The sequence below is a fragment of the Oncorhynchus nerka genome, linkage group LG27, assembly GCF_034236695.1.
Source record: "Oncorhynchus nerka isolate Pitt River linkage group LG27, Oner_Uvic_2.0, whole genome shotgun sequence".
In the NCBI taxonomy this organism is placed as follows: domain Eukaryota; kingdom Metazoa; phylum Chordata; class Actinopteri; order Salmoniformes; family Salmonidae; genus Oncorhynchus; species Oncorhynchus nerka.
In genome coordinates this window covers 47,181,843-47,200,208 of record NC_088422.1, presented here as the reverse complement: position 1 = coordinate 47,200,208, position 18,366 = coordinate 47,181,843, and positions in this window count along the sequence as shown.

Genomic DNA, 18,366 nt, shown 5'->3' with positions numbered 1-18,366 from the left:
CCTATGAGTGTCATCTGATGAAGATCATCATAGGTTAGTATTAATTTTATCTCCATTTGTGCTTTTTGTGACTCCTCTCTTTGGCTGGAAAAATGGCTTAGTTTTTCTGTGGCTTGGTGGTGACCTAACAATCGTTTGTGGTGCTTTCGCTGAAAGGTATATTTGAACACTGTGATGGGATTAACAACAAGATTACCTTTAAAACGTTATAAAATACATGTATGTTTGAGGAATTTTAATTATGATATTTCTGTTGTTTTGAATTTGGCGCCCTGCACTTGCACTGGCTGTTGTCATCCTGTTAGTGGGATTGCAGCCCAAATGAACTCATCGTTATGGATGTATCCAAATAAATGTCACTAGAAAACAGCTTAACCTCTTAGAACTCCTGCTCTATACTGCCCCTGTTGGAGAAAGTGCGTACCCATAGTAAACTGAAAATATTTTTACCCAAAATTGCTAATATATGCATATAAAAATTATTATTGAATAGAAAACACTCTAAAGTTTCTAAAACCGTTTAAATTATGTCTGTATGTAAAGCAGAAGTCTCAGGAGAGCCATTCTCCCAAACACTCTGTCAACAATGGAAAAGTTGGGTCTACTTTGACGTCATCGCCAACACCCTTCCCAGGCAGCTACGGATCCAGGAACAGTCTCTATCTGTTCAGCGCGATGTCTGCTTTCAAATGGCGCGTTCACTGTGAGAATCGCGTGTCCCTCTCAAAACCGGGCACTCTATTGCGCGCGGCCGATTTGGAGTACGTCTGTTTCCAAAATGCAGCATTCGAAGCCGGTTTGTCTGTTAGCGCTGTCCTTTGTTCTACATGCTAAAAACATCATAAAGCTCGATTTTGCACATCGTTTGACCAGTTTAATCGACATATAATATGTAAATTGGAAGTTTTAATGCGCAGAGTGCTGGACCAGAAGTCACACACAACGTGAAACCAAACAATGTATTGGGTAAGTATGACTCCTTCTACGTCTTCTGATGGAAGAACATCAAAGGTAAGGGAATATTTATGTGGTTATTTTGGGTTTCTGTGGACTCCAAACGTACTGCTAATATCGGAGCGCCGACTCCTAGTATAGCCAAGTGAACGATGTCTGTAACGTTAAAAATAAATGTAATACAGCGGTTGCATTAAGAAGTGTATCTTTGTAACTATATGTAGAACATGTATATTTAGTCATGTTTATTGCTTGTTATCTGACGTTATCTGTCGGAGCTATCATCATTTCTCCTGACATTTGAGTAGCATGTTTTTTTTTTTTAAATGTTGTCAACCGAGATTTATGGATATTATATAGCATATTATTGAAAAAAAAATTAAATGTGCTGTGTAACATGTAATATTACTGTCATCTGATGAAGATTTTCAAAAGGTTAGTGAATTATTTATTTTTTAATCCTACTTTTAAATTTTATTTTTTCTGGGACAAAATGGCCGCCGCTTGCCTTTTATTTCGGTGGTGATCTAATATAAATATGTGCTATGTTTTCGCCGTAAAACATTTTAGAAATCTGACTTGCTGGGTAGATAAACAACTTGTTTATCTTTCATTTGAGCTATTTTACTTGTTAATGTGTGGAGGTTAAATATTTTTAGGAATATTTTTCGTATTGTGCGTTATGCTAATGAGCTTGAGCCCTAGTCACGAACCCGCATACGGTATTGGTGGACTATGAGGTTAAATTAATGCAAATGCGGTTACTTTGCTGTTATTCTGGCTGCACCTTTTGACGTGACTGTAAATGACCCGTAGTTGGCTCGCTAGCAAGTAAGGGATAAAAACGTTGTGCAGCAAGTATGGCAATGGAACATTAAGAATGAACGACTGGGTCGCTTCCACAGATACAGAACAAAGAGACTGAATGACCGGGCCACATCTCTAGCAACCGAACCGATTGAACGCACAACTATCTGGCTTGGGTAACAACCCTAGATTTGTGTAATTGCTATATATTGTGGAAAGATTAAATAGTATGAATAAATTCATAAAAATACTGTGTTTAATGAAAATATGTCCATCATTATTTGAACATGCTTGTAACCCATTGTATAAAAGTGATAATTCCATCGAAGCCGGTGTTTGGAGGATATGTTGGCACACTCAGAACTCTCCAGGTCACCCCCCGATTAAAACACTCTACACAGGTAGTCTAGACTCAAGCTAACCACCGTATACTAAAATACCCACACAAGCCACTAGCCAGCCATATATCATCAATTAGAAGATTATTAGTATTAGGCTATGTTATGAAGTTATATCACAATATTCAACAAAAATATATATATATATATATATATGTAATATTTTTTAAATATATTTTTTACTGCAGCCGTCAACCACAGGAAGACTCAGGATCCCAATTTTAATGAGTGTAGACAGCCTGCTGCTGCTCTGCTAATCATCAGATGGGGGGAGGAGAGGAGGTAGGTGTCCACGTGGGTAACTGGAGGGCCCTGCCTTGATTGGGTAACTGTTTAATAAATAAATGTGACTGGTCAATTGCGTGAGTCAGGGGCTGGGCCCAAACACAGGAGCCCACTCTCAATGTTCAAAATACACCCAAGAGCACAATTTAGCCACAGAGGATTAATAGATTATTAAAAGAAAAAGTAGTTTTAGTTTTATAACTTGCACATACAGATATCTGCCAAAATGAAGGAAACCAACATAAAGTGCCTTGAAAGGGTGTTGGGCCACCACGAGCTGCCAGAACATCTTCAATGTGCCTTGGCATAGATTCTAAATCATGGATTTGTATCCCTTGTTTACTCAATTGTTTCCTTTATTTTGCAGAATCTCCACATGAGATCTGGACAGAGTCTGAGGACAAAGTGAACAAAATGATCTCTGAGAAACTGAAGATGGACCATAAGAAGATTGAGGTGGAGCGCGCCCACAGGATTGGAAAACCTACCACCGGACCGGCCCAGGTGACAGTCCCAGCTGATAGTGGTCAAGTTCCTGAGGACAAGGTAGCTGTTCTAGAAAGAGCCAAGAACTTGAGGACTATCCTGAAGCTGTGCAACAGAATAGAAAATAACTTATCCCGGCCATGAAAGTTATGGGTTCGTAATTTCAACCCCGCAGCACACACACAGACACATACACACAGCAACTGATAAAGAGCTACAATTTATTTTGTACCCTATGTTGTGATTCTTACCAAATATGTTGTCTAACCCCACAATCGAATAAACAGCTTATGAAGCTCTCTTATACAGTGAGTAAACTAAACATTAGGAATGCCTAATATTCCTAATATTGAATTGCACCCCCACTTTTCCTCTCAGAACAGCCTCAATTTGTCAGGGAATGGACTCTACAGGGCATCACAGGGATGCTGGCCCAAGTTCACTCCAATGCTTCCCATGGTTGTGTCAAGTTGGCTGGATGTCCTTTGGGTGATGGACTCTTTTGATACACACAAGTAACTGTTGAGTGTGAAAAGCCAAGCAGCGTTGCAGTTCTTGACACAAAACGGTGCGCCTGTCATCTACTACCATACCTTTTTCAAAGGTACTTAAATATTTTGTTTCACCCATTGACCCTCTGAATGGCACACATACACAATTCATGTCTCAAGGCTTAAAAATCGTTCTTTAACTCGTTTCCTCCCCTTCTACAATGATTGAAGTGGATTTAACAAGTGACATCAATAAGGAATCAGTGCATTCGGAAAGTATTCAGACCCCTTAAATTTTTCCACATTTTGTTCCCCTCGTCAATCTACACACTACCCCATAATGACAAAGCAAGAACAGGTTGAGACATGTTTGTACATTTATAATATAAAAAAACTGAAATATGATATTTATATAGATATTCAGACCCTGTACTTAGAACTTTGTTGAATCACATTTGGCAGCAATTACAGCCTCCAGTCTTCTTGGGTATGGCGCGACAAGCTCGGCACACTTGGATTTGGGGAGTTTCTCCCGTTCTTCTCTGCAGATCCTCTCAAGCTCTGTCAGGTTGGATGGGGAGTGTCGCTGCGCAGCTACAGGTCGGAAGTTTACATACACTTATGTTGGAGTCATTAAAACTCATTTTTCAACCACTCCACAAATGTCTTGTTAACAAACTGTAGTTTTGGCAAGTCAGTTAGGACAACTACTTTGTACATGACACAGGTAATTTTTCCAACAATTGTTTACAGACAGATTATTTCACATAATTCACTAAGTTGACTGTGCCTTTAAACAGCTTTAAACAGCTTGTAAAATCCCCCAAAAATGATGTCATGGCTTGAAGCTTCTGATAGGCTAATTGACATAATTTGAGTCAATTGGAGGTGTACCTGTGTATGTATTTCAAGGCCTATCTTCAAACTCAGTGCCTCTTTGCTTGACATCATGGGAAAATCTAAAAAATCAGCCAAGACCAAAGAAAAAAAATTGTAGACCTCAACAAGTCTGGTTCATCCTTGGGAGCAATTTCCAAATGCCTGAAGGTACCACGTTCATCTGTACAAGCAATAGTACGCAGATATAAACACCATGGGACCACGCAGCCGTCATACCGTCTCCTAGATATGAACGTACTTTGATGCGAAAAGTGCAAATCAATCCCAGAACAACAGCAAAGGACCTTGTGAAGATGCTGGAGAAAACAGGTGCAAAAGTATCTATATCCACAATAGAATGAGACCTATATTGACATAACCTGAAAGGCCGCTCAGCAAGGAAGAAGCCACTGCTCTAAAACCACCATAAAAAAAGCCAGACTACAGTTTGTAACTGCACATGGGGACAAAGATCCTACTTTTGGAGAAATGTCCTCTGGTCTGATGAAACAAAAGTAGAACTGTTTGGCCATAATGACCATCGTTATGTTTGGTGCACTTCACAAAATAGATGGCACCATGAGGATGGAAAAGTATGTGGATATATTGAAGCAACATCTCAAGACATCAGTCAGGAAGTTAAGTCTTGGTCACAAATGGGTCTTCCAAATGGACAATCACCCCAAGCATACTTCCAAAGTCGTGGTAAAATGGCTTATGGACAACAAAGTCAAGGTATTGGCGTGGCCATCACAAAGCCCTGACCTCAATCCTATAGAAAATATGTGGGCAGAACTGAAAAAGCGTGTGCGAGCAAGGAGGCCTACAAACTTGACTCAGTTACACCAGCTCTGTCTGGAGGAATGGGCCAAAATTCACCCAACTTATTGTGGGAAGGCTGTGGAAGGCTACCTGAAACATTTGACCCAAGTTAAAAAATTTAAGGCAATGCTACCAAATACCAATTGAGTGTATGTAAACAAATCTAGGAATGTGATGAAAGAAATACAAGCTGAAATAAATCATTCTCTCTAGTATTATTCTGACATTTCACATTCTTAAAATAAAGTGGTGATCCTAACTGACTAAAAGACTCAAGTCCTTCTGACTAAGGGACTTTTTACTAGGATTAAATGTCAGGAATTGTGAAAAACTGAGTTGAAATGTATTTGGCTACGGTGCATGTAAACTTCCGACTTCAGCTGTATTTTCAGTCCTCTCCAGAGAACCGGCGCCGACAGAGATGGCCGCCTCGCTTCGCGTTCCTAGGAAACTAGGCAGTTTTTTGTTTTTTTTACGTCTTATTTCTTACATTGGTACCCCAGGTCATCTTAGGTTTCATTACATACAGTCGAGAAGAACTACTGAATATAGGAGCAGTGTCAACTCACCATCAGTACGACCAAAAATATGACTTTCCCGAAGCGGATCCTGTGTTCTGCCTTTCACCCAGGACAACGGAATGGATCCCAGCCGGCGACCCAAAACAACGACTTCGTAAAAGAGGGAAACGAAGCGGTCTTCTGGTCAGACTCCGGAGACGGGCACATCGCGCACCACTCCCTAGCATACTTCTCGCCAATGTCCAGTCTATTGACAACAAGGTTGATGAAATCCGAGCAAGGGTAGCATTTCAGAGGGACATCAGAGACTGTAACGTTCTTTCATTCACGGAAACATGGCTCACTCGAGAGAGACGCTCTCGGAGTCGGTGCAGCCAGCTGGTTTCTCCACGCATCAAGCCGACAGAAACAAACATCTTTCTGGTAAGAAGAGGGGCGGGGGCGTATGCTTTATGGTTAACGAGACGTGGTGTGGTCACAACAACATACAGGAATTCAAGTCCTTCTGTTCACCAGATTTAGAATTCCTCACAATCAAATGTCGACCGCATGATCTACCAAGGGAATTCTCTTCGATTATAATCACAGCCGTATATATTCCCCCCCAAGCAGACACATCGATGGCTCTGAACAAACTTTATTTGACTCTTTGCAAACTGGAAACCACATATCCTGAGGCTGCATTCATTGTAGCTGGGGATTTTAACAAGGCTAATCTGAAAACAAGACTCCCTAAATTGTATCAGCATATCGATTGCGCAACCAGTGCTGGTAAAACCTTGGATCATTGCTATTCTAACATCCGCGACGCATATAAGGCCCTCCCCCGCCCTCCTTTCGGAAAAGCTGACCACGACTCCATTTTGGTGCTCCCTGCCTATAGACAGAAGCTAAAACAAGAAGCTCCCGCGCTGAGGTCTGTTCAACGCTGGTCCGACCAATCTGATTCCACGCTCCATGACTGCTTCCATCACGTGGACTGGGATATGTTTCGTATTGCGTCAAACAACAACATTGACGAATACGCTGATTCGGTGAGCGAGTTCATTAGAACGTGCGTTGAAGATGACGTTCCCATAGCAACGATTAAAACATTCCCAAGCAGAAACCGTGGATTGATGGCAGCATTCGCGTGAAACTGAAAGCGGGAACCTCTGCTTTTAATCAGGGCAAGGTGACCGGAAACGTGACCGAATTAAAACAGTGTAGCTATTCCCTCCGCAAGGCAATCAAACAAGCTAAGCGTCAGTATAGAGACAAAGTAGAATCGCAATTCAACGGCTCAGACACAAGAGGTATGTGGCAGGGTCTACAGTCAATCACAGATTACAAGAAGAAAACCAGCCCAGTCACGGACCAGGATGTCTTGCTCCCAGGCAGACTAAATAACTTTTTTGCCCGCTTTGAGGACAATACAGTGCCACTGACACGGCCCGCAACCAAAACATGCGGACTCTCCTTCACTGCAGCCCAGGTGAGTAAAACATTTAAACGTGTTAACCCTCGCAAGGCTGCAGGCCCAGACGGCATCCCCAGCTGTGCCCTCAGAGCATGCGCAGACCAGCTGGCTGGTGTGTTTACGGACATATTCAATCAATCCTTATCCCAGTCTGCTGTTCCCACATGCTTCAAGAGGGCCACTATTGTTCCTGTTCCCAAGAAAGCTAAGGTAACTGAGCTAAACGACTACCGCCCTGTAGCACTCACTTCCGTCATCATGAAGTGCTTTGAGAGACTAGTCAAGGACCATATCACCTCCACCCTACCTGACACCCTAGACCCACTCAAATTTGCTTACCGCCCAAATAGGTCCACAGACGATGCAATCTCAACCACACTGCACACTGCCCTAACCGATCTGGACAAGAGGAATACCTATGTGAGAATGCTGTTCATCGACTACAGCTCAGCATTTAACACCATAGTACCCTCCAAACTCGTCATCAAGCTCGAGACCCTGGGTCGAACTGGGTACTGGACTTCCTGACGGGCCGCCCCCAGGTGGTGAGGGTAGATAACAACATCTCCACCCCGCTGATCCTCAACACTGGGGCCCCACAAGGGTGCGTTCTGAGCCCTCTCCTGTACTCCCTGTTCACCCACGACTGCGTGGCCACGCACGCATCCAACTCAATCATCAAGTTTGCGGACGACACTACAGTGGTAGGCTTGATTACCAACAACGACGAGGCGGACTACAGGGAGGAGGTGAGGGCCCTCGGAGTGTGGTGTCAGGAAAATAACGTCACACTCAACGTCAACAAAACCAAGGAGATGATTGTGGACTTCAGGGAACAGCAGAGGGAACACCCCCCTATCCACATCGATGGGACAGTAGTGGAGAGGGTAGTACGTTTTAAGTTCCTCGGCGTACACATCACAGACAAACTGAATTGGTCCACCCACACAGACAGCATCGTGAAGAAGGCGCAGCAGCGCCTCTTCAACCTCAGGAGGCTGAAGAAATTCGGCTTGTCACCAAAAGCACTCACAAACTTCTACAGATGCACAATCGAGAGCATCCTGTCGGGCTGTATCACCGCCTGGTATGGCAACTGCTCCGCCCACAACCGTAAGGCTCTCCAGAGGGTAGTGAGGTCTGCACAACGCATCACCGGGGGCAAACTACCTGCCCTCCAGGACACCTACACCACCCGATGTCACAGGAAGGCCATAAAGATCATCAAGGACAACAACCACTGAGCCACTGCCTGTTCACCCCGCTATCATCCAGAAGGCGAGGTCAGTACAGGTGCATCAAAGCTGGGACCGAGAGACTGAAAAACAGCTTCTATCTCAAGGCCATCAGACTGTTAAACAGCCACCACTAACATTGAGTGGCTGCTGCCAACACACTGACTCAACTCCAGCCACCTTAATAATGGGAATTGATGTAAAATATATCACTAGCCACTTTAAACAATGCTACTTAATATAATGTTTACATACCCTACATTATTTATCTCATATGTGTATACGTATATACTGTACTCTACATCATCTACTGCATCTTTATGTAATACATGTATCACTAGCCACTTTAAACTATGCCACTTTGTTTACATACTCATCTCATATGTATATACTGTACTCGATACCATCTACTGCATCTTGCCTATGCCGCTCTGTACCATCACTCATTTATATATATTTACGTACATATTCTTTATCCCTTTAGACTTGTGGTGTATAAGGTAGTAGTTTTGGAATTGTTAGCTAGATTACTCGTTGGTTATTACTGGATTGTCGGAACTAGAAGTACAAGCATTTCGCTACAGTCCCATTAACATCTGCTTCCAAGATGGCGTAGCAGTAGTTGTCCTGTCGTATCGTCTCTCTGTAAATATCGTCTCTTTTTCGTTTTAGATATTTTTTAGATATTTTTTCTTCGCATATCCTTAAAAACATTTTGCTAAACCTAAGCTTCCAAATACTCTTCTGCAACCCGCCAATGTAGCTACTTTCCTAAAGTAGTTATATTTACTTCGGAACCGGACCCTCTCAACTGAAGCTAGCCAGCGAACTACCAGCTATACCAGCTAACCTTTAGCTCGGAAAGCTCTCGCCAGTTCGAACAACACGACGCTAACCAGAGCATAACGGACTTAATTTATTTTTTATTTTTTTACCCCCGGATTTCCACCACAAACGGAACATTCTTCAGCTGGATCCTCGCAACTAGCTATCGAGCTAAACAGCAACCCTGGTTGATTACTCCTGGCTAGCGTTTCCACCCACGTAGCTTGAAGCTAGCCGAGCTCCTAGCATACTCCTGGGCTACAATACCTTGACTACGACCGGTCTATCGATATCACCGCATGAAGAGGAATAAACAGACTCACCCCATCGCGACGTCCTCCAAAGGCTAACTCTCTAGCCCTCGCTATCTCCTTGCTTGCTAGTTCGGCACGCTAACTGCTAGCTTGTTTAGCCCAGGTCCGCTAACTACTACCTTGTTTACCCCGGCCTGCTAATCTGTTAGCTTGTTAGCACAGGCCTGCTAACCGTCCCGCCGCGTCCCAAAAACGCAGTGGCCCATATGTACTCTCTCTTCCCGATTTAAAAAAAAATGTGTTTATACCTTCCGGAAACCTGCCTCACCCAATGTGATACGGAATCGCTATTATCTTTATTTTTAGAACACACTCCAGAAGCTAACCAGCTAGCTAGCTACAAGCTATTTAGTCATTGTTAGTTTTCTTAACCTGGATAACACTCGCCAGCCCAGCCCCCCTGCCCCATCCACCGCTGCCCCCTGGACTCTGATCACTTGGCTACATAGCTGATGCACGCTGGACTGTCCATTAATCACGGTACTCCTTTCTGCTTGTTTGTTTAATCTGTCGGCCGAGTTGCCTAGTCAATGCCATCTCACCTGCTGTTGTTATGCTAGCTGATTAGCTGTTGTCTCACCCACTGTTTTAGCTAGCTTTCCCAATTCAACACCTGTGTTCACTGTATGCATCGCTGTATGTCTCTCTCAAATGTCAATATGCCTTGTATACTATTGCTCAGGTTAGTTATCATTGTTTTAGTTCACAATGGAGCCCCTAGTCCTATTCCTCACACCCCTGATACCTCCTTTGTCCCACCTCCCACATATGTGGTGACCTCACCCACTACAACCAGCATGTCCAGAGATAAAACCTCTCTCATCATCACCCAGTGCCTGGGCTTACCTCCGCAGTACCCGCACCCCACCATACCCCTGTCTGTGCATTATGCCCTGAATATATTCTACCATGCCCAGAAACCTGCTCCTCTTATTCTCTGTCCCCAACGCTCTAGGCGACCAGTTTTGATAGCCCTTAGCCGCACCCTCATACTACTCCTTCTCTGTTCCGCGGGTGATGTGGAGGTAAACCCGGGCCCTGCATGTCCCCTGGCACCCTCATTTGTTGACTTCTGTGATCGAAAAAGCCTTGGTTTCATGCATGTCAACATTAGAAGCCTCCTCCCTAAGTTTGTTTTACTCACTGCTTTAGCACACTCTGCTAACCCTGATGTCCTTGCTGTGTCTGAATCCTGGCTCAGGAAGGCCACCAAAAATTCAGAGATTTCCATACCCAACTATAACATCTTCCGTCAAGATAGAACTGCCAAAGGGGGAGGAGTTGCAGTCTACTGCAGAGATAGCCTGCAAAGTAATGTCATACTTTCCAGGTCCATACCCAAACAGTTCGAGCTACTAATTCTGAAAATTACTCTCTCCAGAAATAAGTCTCTCACTGTTGCCGCCTGCTACCGACCCCCCCTCAGCTCCCAGCTGTGCCCTGGACACCATTTGTGAATTGATTGCCCCCCCATCTAGCTTCTGAGTTTGTTCTGTTAGGTGACCTAAACTGGGATATGCTTAACACCCCGGCAGTCCTACAATCTAAGCTAGATGCCCTCAATCTCACACAAATCATCAAGGAACCCACCAGGTACAACCCTAACTCTGTAAGCAAGGGCACCCTCATAGACGTCATCCTGACCAACTGGCCCTCCAAATACACCTCCGCTGTCTTCAACCAGGATCTCAGCGACCACTGCCTCATTGCCTGTATCCGCTACGGTGCCGCAGTCAAACGACCACCACTCATCACTGTCAAGCGCTCCCTAAAACACTTCTGCGAGCAGGCCTTTCTAATCGACCTGGCCCGGGTATCCTGGAAGGACATTGACCTCATCCCGTCAGTTGAGGATGCCTGGTCATTCTTTAAGAATAACTTCCTCACCATATTAGATAAGCATGCTCCGTTCAAAAAATGCAGAACTAAGAACAGATACAGCCCTTGGTTCACTCCAGACCTGACTGCCCTCGACCAGCACAAAAACATCCTGTGGCGGACTGCAATAGCATCGAACAGTCCCCGCGATATGCAACTGTTCAGGGAAGTCAGGAACCAATACACGCAGTCAGTCAGGAAAGCTAAGGCCAGCTTCTTCAGGCAGAAGTTTGCATCCTGTAGCTCCAACTCCAAAAGTTCTGGGACACTGTGAAGTCCATGGAGAACAAGAGCACCTCCTCCCAGCTGCCCACTGCACTGAGGCTAGGGAACACGGTCACCACCGACAAATCCATGATTATCGAAAACTTCAACAAGCATTTCTCAACGGCTGGCCATGCCTTCCGCCTGGCTACTCCTACCTCGGCCAACAGCTCCGGCCCCCCCGCAGCTCCTCGCCCAAGCCTCTCCAGGTTCTCCTTTACCCAAATCCAGATAGCAGATGTTCTGAAAGAGCTGCAAAACCTGGACCCGTATAAATCAGCTGGGCTTGACAATCTGGACCCTCTATTTCTGAAACTATCCGCCGCCATTGTCGCAACCCCTATTACCAGCCTGTTCAACCTCTCTTTCATATCGTCTGAGATCCCCAAGGATTGAAAGCTGCCGCAGTCATCCCCCTCTTCAAAGGGGGAGACACCCTGGATCCAAACTGTTACAGACCTATATCCATTCTGCCCTGCCTATCTAAGGTCTTCGAAAGCCAAGTCAACAAACAGGTCACTGACCATCTCGAATCCCACTGTACCTTCTCCGCTATGCAATCTGGTTTCCGAGCCGGTCACGGGTGCACCTCAGCCACACTCAAGGTACTAAATGACATCATAACCGCCATCGATAAAAGACAGTACTGTGCAGCCGTCTTCATCGACCTTGCCAAGGCTTTCGACTCTGTCAATCACCATATTCTTATCGGCAGACTCAGTAGCCTCGGCATTTCGGATGACTGCCTTGCCTGGTTCACCAATTACTTTGCAGACAGAGTTCAGTGTGTCAAATCGGAGGGCATGTTGTCCGGTCCTCTGGCAGTCTCTATGGGGGTGCCACAGGGTTCAATTCTCGGGCCGACTCTTTTCTCTGTGTATATCAATGATGTTGCTCTTGCTGCGGGCGATTCCCTGATCCACCTCTACGCAGACGACACCATTCTACACACTTTCGGCCCGTCATTGGACAATGTGCTATCTAACCTCCAATCGAGCTTCAATGCCATACAACACTCCTTCCGTGGCCTCCAACTGCTCTTAAACGCTAGTAAAACCAAATGCATGCTTTTCAACCGATCGCTGCATGCACCCGCTTGCCCGACTAGCATCACCACACTGGATGGTTCCGACCTTGAATATGTGGACACCTATAAGTACCTAGGTGTCTGGCTAGACTGCAAACTCTCCTTCCAGACCCATATCAAACATCTCCAATCGAAAATCAAATCAAGAGTCGGCTTTCTATTCCGCAACAAAGCCTCCTTCACTCACGCTGCCAAGCTTACCCTAGTAAAACTGACTATCCTACCGATCCTCGACTTCGGCGATGTCATCTACAAAATGGTTTCCAACACTCTTCTCAGCAAACTGGATGCAGTTTATCACAGTGCCATCCGTTTTGTCACTAAAGCACCTTATACTACCCACCACTGCGACTTGTATGCTCTAGTCGGCTGGCCCTCGCTACATATTCGTCGCCAGACCCACTGGCTCCAGGTCATCTACAAGGCCATGCTAGGCAAAGCTCCGCCTTATCTCAGCTCACTGGTCACGATGGCAACACCCATCCGTAGCACGCGCTCCAGCAGGTGTATATCATTGAGCATCCCCAAAGCCAACACCTCATTCGGCCGCCTTTCGTTCCAGTACTCTGCTGCCTGTGACTGGAACGAATTGCAAAAATCGCTGAAGTTGGAGACTTTTATCTCCCTCACCAACTTCAAACATCAGCTATCTGAGCAGCTAACCGATCGCTGCAGCTGTACATAATCTATTGGTAAATAGCACACCCATTTTCACCTACCTCATCCTCACAGTTTTTATTTATTTACTTTTCTGCTCTTTTGCACACAAATATCTCTACCTGTACATGATCATCTGATCATTTATCACTCCAGTGTTAATCTGCAATATTGTAATTATTCGCCTACCTCCTCATGCCTTTTGCACACATTGTATATAGACTCCCCTTTTTTTCTCTACCGTGTTATTGACTTGTTAATTGTTTACTCCATGTGTAACTCTGTGTTGTCTGTTCACTCTGCTATGCTTTATCTTGGCCAGGTCGCAGTTGCAAATGAGAACCTGTTCTCAACTAGCCTACCTGGTTAAATAAAGGTGAAATAAAAAATGTGACAAATACAATTTGATTTGATTTGAGCAGTTTGCTGATGTCAACGTTGTGAACAGAGTGCCCTATGGTGGCGGAGGAGTTATAGTATGGGCAGGCATCAGCTACAGACAGCGTAGCATTTTATCAATGGCAATTTGAATATCGTGACGAGATCTTGAGGCCCATTGTAAGGCCCATTTTGTTAAGCTATCTGTGACCAACAGATGAATATCTGTATTCCCAGTCATGTGAAATCCATAGATTAGGGCCTAATGAATTCATTTCAATTGACTGAATTTCAATTGTCGTCATATGTACAGTAACTTAGCAAAATATTTGAAATTGTTGCATGTTGCGTTTATATTTTTGCTCAGTATATGTGTATGTCAAATTGTATTTCACACAATAATATTATTGTGTGTGTGTGTGTGTGTGTGTGTTTGCATCACGCTCTGTGCATTGGAAATTTTGATAATCCATTTATAGCCTATGTCACTGGTTGTTGGAGCTATCTGTTGTATGGTGACCTTAGGCTTCATCACGGTTTATTTGTTAATGTAACGCCCGGGGTGTAGTGAGGAAGAAGTCAGGCGCAGGAAGCAGAGAGTTCAGGGTAGCGCTACTTTTTAATGCATCACAACGGTGAACAGACGCCAACCCAAACAAATGCCCCAAACACGGGGGACTTAAACAGTCCAGCAAAACCCAAACACACGGACAATCGTGACATACAGCCGTGTACACATGTACAATGAAAATAATCCCGCACACCCAGCAGGCTGATAATTAAAGCCCAACCAATTAGCCTAAACTAAACACAGGTGCAACCAAAACACAGAAAAGGGGGAAAAGGGGTCAGTGACAGCTATTAGGCCGGTGATGACGACCGCCGAGCGCACCAGAAACAAGAAGGGGAGCCACCTTTGGTAGGAGTCATGACAGTCAGAAAATCTGACTTTGATAATAGCCAGTGACTACCCAGACACCGACCTAACTGCACATCACTGGTTATATTACTTTGCATGACTTTCATGATAAAAAAGGATCTAAACCTCACTTGTTTGACTGTGGGAGGGAGCGAGGCCCTCTGCCAAAGATAGGCTACTTATAACTAACTCAGGTATGACCAGTCTCTCCTTTCATCTGTGGTGATATACTTTCCTTTTCTAGTCTACAAGTACTGTGCTACTTAAATAGCCTAATATAAGATAAATCTCTGTACAGATTTCCTGTTACTCTGTTGCTCACAAAAGTAATGTTATTACTGTAACGCCTTATTTATGTAACGCATTACCCCCAACACTGGTTCACGCTACGGTAATGTATGATTCATTTTGGAAACTTGTCAGAAGACAAATGGCCTTCTTAGTCCTCATGAGAATATGGAGTTGCCCCAAGCCCTGTTATGGAAGAAAAATTGCCCTAAGTCTGTTATGGAAAATAGATGTAGGATGCAGCCTAAGTACTTCTTTAATTGACCCAAATAGAAATCAGGGCATTAGTCATTTCCCTTCATTAACATTTAAAATATATTTCATTTTTTCAAAAACATATACATTAATAAAGGTATTTCTATTGCTTCCAAAATCGTTTTTTTTTTTACAATGGAGGAGTACCAACATTGAGGCGCGGTGGCTTCAAAACAGTGAGCCCTGTCAGTCATATATATATCATTGGTTTTAATGCACATCATACTCCATGAATGTTTTAGTTGGTTATTTTCAAACCTCCACTCCCTCTTAGGAGACAGGTATTGCAGTGACTTCCTGGTACACTGTGCCCCCAACGGCCTACTCTTTCACAAAGTTGCTGACACACTTTCAACACGACAATATTCCTATGCATACTTTGACCAACAAAAGTACTCCACTGCATTTGGAAAGTTTTCAGACCCCTTCCCTTTTACACATTGTGTTATGTTACAGACTTATTTTGAAAAGGATTCAATTCATATTTGTTTGAAATTTTTGCAAATGTATTAAAAATTTAAAACAGAAATACCTTATTTACGTAAGTATTCAGACCCTTCGCTGTTTCAACAACTTAAGTGGAGTCCACCTGTGGTACATTCAATTGAGTGGACATGATTTGGAAAGGCACACACCAGTCTATATAAGGTCCCCCAGACAGTGCATGTCAGCGCAAAAACCAAGGCATGAGTTCGAAGGAATTAACCGTAGAGCTCTGAGACAGGATTGTGTCGAGGCACAGATCTGGGGAATGGTACCAAAACATTTCTGCAGCATTGAAAATCGCCAAGAACACAGTGGCCTCCATCATTCTTAAATGGGAGAAGTTTGCCAAAGGGCACCTAAAGGACTGAGAAACAAGATTCTCTGGTCTGACGAAACCAAGATTAAACTATTTGGCCTGAATGCCAAGCGTCACGTCTGGAGGAAACATGGCACCATCCCTACTGTGAAGCACTTGGTGGCAGCATCATGCTGTGGGGATGTTTTCAGTGGCAGGTATTGAGAGAAAAGTCGATTGACGGAAAGATGAACGTAGCAAAGTAGTTTTATTTTATTTACTTTTATTTCACCTTTATTTAACCAGGTAGGCTAGTTGAGAACAAGTTCTCATTTGCAACTGCGACCTGGCCAAGATAAAGCATAGCAGTGTGAACAGACAACAACAACAGAGTAACACATGGAGTAAACAATAAACAAGTCAATAACATAGTAGAAAAAAAGAATCTATATACATTGTGTGCAAAAGACATGAGGAGGTAGGCAATAAATAGGCCATAGGAGATTTTCAGAGATTTTTGCAATTCGTTCCAGTCACAGTCAGCAGAGAACTGGAAGGAAAGGCGGCCAAATGTTGGCTGAGGTTGGAGTAGCCAGGAGGAAGGCAATGGCCAGGCGTTGGGAAATGCTTGTGAAGTTTTCGATTATCACGGATTTATCGGTGGTGACCGTGTTACCTAGCCTCAGTGCAGTGGGCAGCTGGGAGGAGGTGCTCTTGTTCTCCATGGACTTTACAGTGTCCCAGAACTTTTTGGAGTTAGAGCTACAGGATGCAAATTTCTGCTTGAAAAAGCTGGCCTTTGCTTTCCTGACTGACTGCGTGTATTGGTTCCTGACTTCCCTGAACAGTTGCATATTGCGGGGACTATTCAATGCTATTGCAGTCCGCCACAGGAGATCCTTGATGAAAACCTGCTCCAGAGCACTCAGGACCTCAGACTGGGATGAACAGGACAACAACCCTAAGCACACAGCCCAGACAACACATGTGTGGCTTGGTGACAAATATGAATGTCGTTGAGTAGCCCAGCCAGAGCCCTGACTTGATCGAACATCTCTGGAGAGACCTGAAAATAGCTGTGCAGCGACGCACCCCATCCAAACTGAGCTTGAGAGGATCTACAGAGAAGAATTGGAGAAACTCCCCAAATACAGGTGTGCCAAGCTTGTAGCATCATACCCAAGACTTGAGGACGTAATCGCTGCCAAAGGTGCTTTTACAAAGTACTGAGTAAAGGGTCTGAATATTTCAGTTATTTTTTTGTTGTTGTGTAGATTTATGAGGGGGGGGGGACAATTTATAACATATAATATATAATTTCCGAATGCACTATATATGTAGTCATATTATTTTACATTTTGAAAACACTGAAAGGCTACCTATGTTTCTGTTATGTTAAAGGTCCAATGCAGCCATTTCTATCTTAATATGAAATAACCTCTGGGTAACAGTTAAGTACTATACTGTGATTATTTCAAATGAAAATGGTCAAAAATAAACAAAAATAGCATCTTAGCAGAGAGCAATATCTGAAGCAAGAATTTTGCCATGACTGTCTGGGAGTGATTTGATTTGGGAGGGGAAAACTGAATACAGTATTAGCTGTTATTGGCAGAGAGGTTTGGAACTCTCTTTCCTATTGGTCTATAAACTAATTTACAGCCTGGTAATTCACCAGGCAGGCGAAAGCACCATCCCACCAAAACAGGCTGAAATCTCAGGCAGCCTTTTCAAACAGCTCTTACACAAAAAGTGCATTATCATAATTTTCACAATTTCACAGTATTATTCAAACATCATAGTGTGGAAATATATAAAAACAAACAAATCAAGTTTTTCCCTATACTGGGACATTAAAAGTTCAGTTATGGCACACTAGATAAAAAAACAAGTAAGGAGTAGTTAATCCAATATCACAGCTCTACAAAGCAGACCATTTAAATTGGCCTCCTGTTGTTGCTACTCTCATGCCGAATGATTCCATCAATCTGCTTTCCAGAAGTCAGAGATGGTTATTGAGCAGGAGCTCCCCTTGATTTTGTGTGTGTGTGTGTGTGTGTGTGTGTGTGTGTGTGTGTTGGTGCCGGTATGCGCGTGTTCCTCTGTAAGTAAACAGAATCGGATCCTGTATGCATGAGACATCACTGGATTGGATAAATATTTCAATATATAGACTCAAGGTGTGAACTTCAGGATCAAATACACAAACACAAACACACATTTTTAAATCATTAAACAGGTTTAACTGGGAAATTCCCCCCATAAGCGGCATCCTTTGTAATGAGATCCCGCATACAGTTGAAGTCGGAAGTTTACATACATTTAGGTTGGAGTCATTAACACCCGTTTTTCAACCACTCCAAAAATGTCTGCGGTGAGGACA